Source organism: Dendronephthya gigantea, unplaced genomic scaffold, assembly GCF_004324835.1.
Source record: "Dendronephthya gigantea isolate DGI-Jeju-01 unplaced genomic scaffold, DenGig_1.0 000121F, whole genome shotgun sequence".
NCBI classification, from domain to species: Eukaryota; Metazoa; Cnidaria; class Anthozoa; order Malacalcyonacea; family Nephtheidae; genus Dendronephthya; species Dendronephthya gigantea.
In genome coordinates, this window is record NW_021163131.1 from 1 (window position 1) to 5,948 (window position 5,948).

At 34.1% G+C, this 5,948-nt stretch overlaps 1 long non-coding RNA gene across 3 annotated transcripts; it reads right to left on the reverse strand.

The window, feature by feature from the left end:
* Positions 1-253: 253 nt before the first annotated feature.
* On the reverse strand, positions 254-5,219 carry LOC114535605. 3 transcript variants are annotated; one of them, XR_003688333.1, is made up of 5 exons: positions 5,076-5,219; positions 3,860-3,902; positions 3,008-3,056; positions 1,963-2,011; positions 254-748 (listed from the first exon to the last, which is right to left on the reverse strand). It is a non-coding gene; the product is annotated as an uncharacterized LOC114535605 (long non-coding RNA). The 3 variants fall into 3 exon arrangements; XR_003688331.1 differs by having other exon boundaries at positions 254-2,011; XR_003688332.1 differs by lacking the exon at positions 5,076-5,219 and adding an exon at positions 4,716-5,066 and having other exon boundaries at positions 254-2,011.
* Positions 5,220-5,948: the final 729 nt, after the last annotated feature.

The window sequence follows — 5,948 nt, forward strand, 5'->3', positions numbered from 1 at the left end:
TTTATGGGACCTGAGTGTACAGTAAGTCCTCACATTGTAAAAGTTCTTGCACAAGTCCTGATGTGTTGAAAACTTGTAGGGATGACTTTATGGGGACCTGAGTGTACAGTAAGTCCTCACAATGTAAAAGTTCTTGCACAAGCCCTGATGTGTTGAAAACTTGTAGGGATGACTTTATGGGGACCTGAGTGTACAGTAAGTCCTCACAATGTAAAAGTTCTTGCACAAGTCCTGATGTGTTGAAAACTGTAGGGATGACTTTATGGGGACCTGAGTGTACAGTAAGTCCTCACAATGTAAAAGTTCTTGCACAAGTCCTGATGTGTTGAAAACTTGTAGGGATGACTTTATGGGTGAGTGAAAATATAAGCCGCTATATTTAACAAACTGTTGTGAAGAGGCAATTTATCTATTCTTCACCAAACTTTTCTTACAATTTGCAATGCAATTCTACTCCTGCGGCATCTAATGTTGTCAAATACGAACATTTATTACGACCTGCTAACTTTTTTAAAATTTCGAACACTCGCTACAATCTAACAACCCCTAAAATTATATTTGCACTAAGAGTTGCAAGAAAATTGCATAGTGTAACAGTGACAGAGTAGATTTTGTTAAATGTTAACAAAAATTGTAATAAACTTACCACATGCATCATTTAAAAACTCTCAGTCAAAGTTTGCTTAATAGTGATCTTTTAAATGGGTTAATGTAACAAAGGTCAAAAGGATTTCTCACATGTTCCATCCTAAAAATATATATTGCAGCGAAAAAGATGTTAGGAGTAAAATAGATATTATTCCATCTTAAATAGGAAATATATTGCCTATGCTGTGTTTATAAAGTGTCACTATAAAAAGATATAAATAACTAAGAGTTAAAGACACAGACAGGAAAAATAACTTACCAAAATGATTTCCTGTAAAAGTATACGAATGTGCTGTGAAACAGTCAGTCCAGGAAACAGAGAATTGTGTTAAATGATTATATTATCCAGAAGAAAAATAAATATGTCCATGTCAGAAACTTGCATGGCCACGTACTTGGCTTGTCATATAGCCAAAGTAAGAATATGCTTGCATTTTGTATTTAAAAGTCTTTTAAAGCACAGTAGCAGCAATGAGGGAGGGACTCTATCGCACTTAAAACTTTATCATGTTTTTTAAAACAGAATCTCTCAAGAATTTTGATAGGCAGACTATTAACAAGTGCCTAAGGTGCGTAGGTGCGAGATTACACCCTTTCAAGATATAAGGGTTCAGAGTTATATAACCTAAGGATCCAAAGATCCAAAGTTTCAGTGCCCTCCCAATGCATTAATGAGCCAACATCACGTCTGTCGCAAAATAATTTTAACTTCTGCTCATCCAACTCGTAGTATACAGTACTCAAAGAACTTAAATCATGTTCCCTGCAATATCCAATTGCATTATTGAATTCTACAGTATTTTAAGTTGCTCATGCGTTGCTTATTGCATATTTTTTGTTTGCCTTCTTTTGTATTTTTTTGTGTCTTAAAGGTCTATATTGCACAGTGCCCCATGTGGTGCATTGGATTTAAACGAAAGAATAAAAATCGTCAAAAAAAGAGAATACATTTCTAGTAAAACGGTGCATGGAAGAACACGAAGAAACGTTCAAAAGATGCCAGCAATTCGCTTTAGAAACATGCATGGAGTTACAATAAAGTTACAGACTAACAAAATTGGTCGCAAACGGGGACGACTAAGCAATGGACAATTTATGCACTGAACCGACCATCATTTGATACAGAACAAACAATCAAGGGGTGACAGAATTTGAACACTAATTAATATCCTAGGAATCCAAAGCATAAGAGTAAAATAGATATTATTTCATCCTAATAAGCAAATATATTGCCTATGCTGTGTTTATAAAGTGTCATTATAAAAAGATATAAATAACTAAGAGTTAAAAACACAGACAGGAAAAATAACTTACCAAAATCATCTCCTGTAAAAGTATATGAATGTGCTGTGAAACAGTCAGTCTAAGAAACAGATAATTGTGTTCAGTGATTATATTATCCATAGGAAAAAAAAATATGTCCATGTCAGAAACTTGCATGGCCACGTACTTTGCTTGTCATATAGCCAAAGTAAGAATATGCTTGCATTTTGTATTTAAAAGTCATTTAAAGCATAATAGCAGCAATGAGTGAGGGACTCTGTTGCACTTAAAACTTTACTGTGTCTTCTAAAAGATAAACTCTCAAGAATTTTGATAGGCAGACTATTTACAGGTGCATTAGGTGCGTAGGTGCGAGATTACACCCTTTCAAGATATAAGGGTTCAGAGTTATATAACCTAAGGATCCAAAGATCCAAAGTTTCAGTGCCCTCCCAATGCATTAATGAGCCAACATCACGTCTGTCGCAAAATAATTTTAACTTCTGCTCATGCAACTCGTAGTATATAGTACTCAAAGAACTTAAATCATGTTCCCTGCAATATTCAATTGCATTATTGAATTCTATTCTAAGTTGCTCATGCATTGCTCATTGCATATTTTTTTTTGTCTTCTTTTGTATTTTTTCGTGTCTAAAGGTCTATTGCACAGTGCCCCATGTGGTGCATTGGATTTAAACGAAAAAATGAAAATCGTCAAATAAAGGGTTACATTTCTAATAATATGGTGCATGGAAGAACAGGAAGAAATGTTCAAAAGATGCCAGCAATTTGCTTTAGAAACATGCATGGAGTTACAATAAAGTTACAGAATTACAAAATTGGTCGCAAACGGGCACGACTCAGCAATAGACGATTTATGCACTGAACCGACCATTATTTGATTCAGAACAAACAATCAAGGGGTGACAGAATTTGAACACTAATTAATATCCTAGGAATCCAAAGCATAAGAGTAAAATAGATATTATTTCATTCTAAATAGCAAATATATTGCCTATGCTGTGTTTATAAAGTGTCACAATAAAAAGATATAAATAACTAAGAGTTAAAAACACAGACAGGAAAAATAACTTACCAAAATGATTTGTTGTAGAAGTATGCAAATGTGCTGTGAAACAGTCAGTCTAAGAAACAGAGAATTGTGTTAAATGATTATATTATCCAGAGGAAAAATAAATATGTCCATGTCAGAAACTTGCATGGCCACGTACTTGGCTTGTCATATAGCCAAAGTAAGAATATGCTTGCATTTTGTATTTAAAAGTCATTTAAAGCACGGTAGCAGCAATGAGGGAGGGACTCTGTCGCACCTAAAACTTTGCCGTGTCTTTTAAAACAGAATCTCTCAAGAATTTTGATAGGCAGACTATTTCTAGGGGAAATAAGTGTATATATTTTAAATCAGCAGCATATATAAACACATTTTATGACTATATATTGCACCAAATCAAAAATATTTGCTATGGATGCTTGCCAGTACTAATTCATTTAATATTATAAACTTGCTATTCCATATTATAAAATGGCAAGGGGTGCTTCATGCATGAATTTCTAGTATAACTACATCAACAACTTAATTAGTATTATGCAAAGATAAAATCAACCAGAAGTGCTGGAACCATGCGGGCAGCTGCCCCCCCCCTGCCCTTTGTTCATGGGGGCAGCTTGCCTTTTATATATTCATAGACATTGCATGTATATCTTTTCAGTCTTACTATACATAATCCAAGTTATGATCGCTGAAGTGGTTGCGAAACAAGTGTAAACAGGCCTTAAAGTGCCCTCTTTTGAGTTGCTGCCCCCCTGCCCTTGACTGCTTCCAGTGCGTCTGAAGTCAACAAATCCTAGCCTGATAAACATCAACCTCGTTCAGCATACTACAGGTACAAAAGTTCTTCTTGCACACAGAAGAAAATATATAACTTACCAATCTTGCAGTAGAGGTATGAGCATGTTGCATAACAGTCAATCTAGAAAACAGAGAATAATTTAAAACCTATGTACAAAGAAAAATTTTGCTGATTAACAGTAATGCTTTTCAATGACTTTATTATTAAATGTAGGTGCTATTACAATCAGATCTTGGGTCTTTTACAAGAAAGCATATCACAAAGTTTAAGAAATTAATTGAAATTTCCAGATAAGTAAGAGTTTGCTGTTTAACATTTTCTATGCCGTAACCCTTGTTGAATCAGCCATAAATTGTGCACATGGGTATAAACCAACTTAATGAGTTCCAGCTTGCGAATGTTAACATTTGGTTGGAATCCTTTCATCATTATAGTTTTATTTGAAGACTTTACAAATTCCAAAATATTGTTAAAAAGTAGTGATGACAGCAAAAATGGCTAAAATTAAAGCTGGTGGAAATAAAGAATGTAACATCCAAAATAGGGAGACTATACAGAATTCTCTTTGATTTAACAAGCACATATCTTTACAGTGAATTGGCATTACTTCAATCTATCAGTTTAAACCAGCATCTTGTGTTAAAATATTTATATATTTCTCAAGAACACTCTTTACCTCCCTTCTTCCATGTACAGATTATGAGAGCTCAGATACACATATTATTTTAGAAACTAGGGTAATTTATTTAGTAAAATCAGGTAAGTATTTTCCTGGGTTGACCAACCAAGTTACCATCTAGTTCATCTGAATGGACCAACTGAACAGCTGAGCAATCTTTTTGTAACAAGTAAGCATTTTGACCAAATCAAGCTTGAAACTTAAAACTTTGCTAAGAGCTACCTTAAAGTGATCTGATGTTGTACTGAACTTACTGCTGCATGGTGAGATCATGAAGAGGTGGCACATGTTCTTGAATGATATAGAATTCAGGCACATGAAAGGTGATATATGTACATGTAGAATTATTTATACCACTCAAGTATAAAGTAAAGTTGTTTAGACTTTAGAAGTAAAGCTACAATTTCATTGCCATAAAATTGAACCAGCAACACCTAATATTAAAGTCGTTTTCTGTGGTGTAAAAACATTCTCAACGGTATTAACGAGCATTTTTCACATAAATAATATCTTAACTTCATGAATATTCAAAACACAAACATGCAAATACTTATTAAAATGAAGTCGGATTTTATAGTTGTAAATTATTCAACAACCAAGAAATAACAACATACCTGGCAATAAACCAGCAACTAAAGCATAACTTGAGATTTTTGGCTTAAACATATACCAAATAGTACTGGAAATATTTCTTTACATTTCACATTTGCTGAAGAAAAACAACCGCCATTCTATTTGCAAGCCGCGAGGTCGAACCACTGAGCCGAACTCACTGAGCTATAATATAATTCCTGGAGGACCGGCCCGCGACCAAAAAGTGAAGCAAAAAACATGGCGGATTTTGGCGTTTGCTGACGCCAGATTGACGCCACTGGTTCCTATTCGCCATGGTAGTTACCACTGACCAAGGCTCAATTCTGAGCCCGCTACAAATGCACTCCCCCCTGGTTTTTGTTAAAAATAGTATTCAGTTCTCATTATGATATTTTACGAAAAAAACTTAAACGTCAGTCGATATTTTTGAACTGAAAACTTTTTGATCAGATATGTTCGACGTTTTTGTGAAGATATCAAAGTCGTACACGTTACTTCTGTCAAAAACAGGAAACAAATAACAGATAAATAATAAAGCTTCAAGAAATTTGCCGAAACGAAAATGCAGTTGACTGACAGGTAAATATATTATTCATAAATTTCATTTTTTAGATAAAATTTCACCATTTTTTTTCGTTAACAGTCTTTAGATAGATGTCGTTGTTTGTATATTTTAATATTTGACCAAAAGACGGCGGCACGAGAAGTGAAATGTATAGTTTGAAGTTTGAACAACTACTAAAAAGATTACCCTATACTTTGGAAGTAATTTATTTTACATATTACATACATATATTACAGGCATTTTCTTCCAAAGAACGCTAGAAGGTAACATGATGTAAATTCAAATCCAAAGAAACAGAGACTAAGAATCATTGGGAGGATGAAGATGT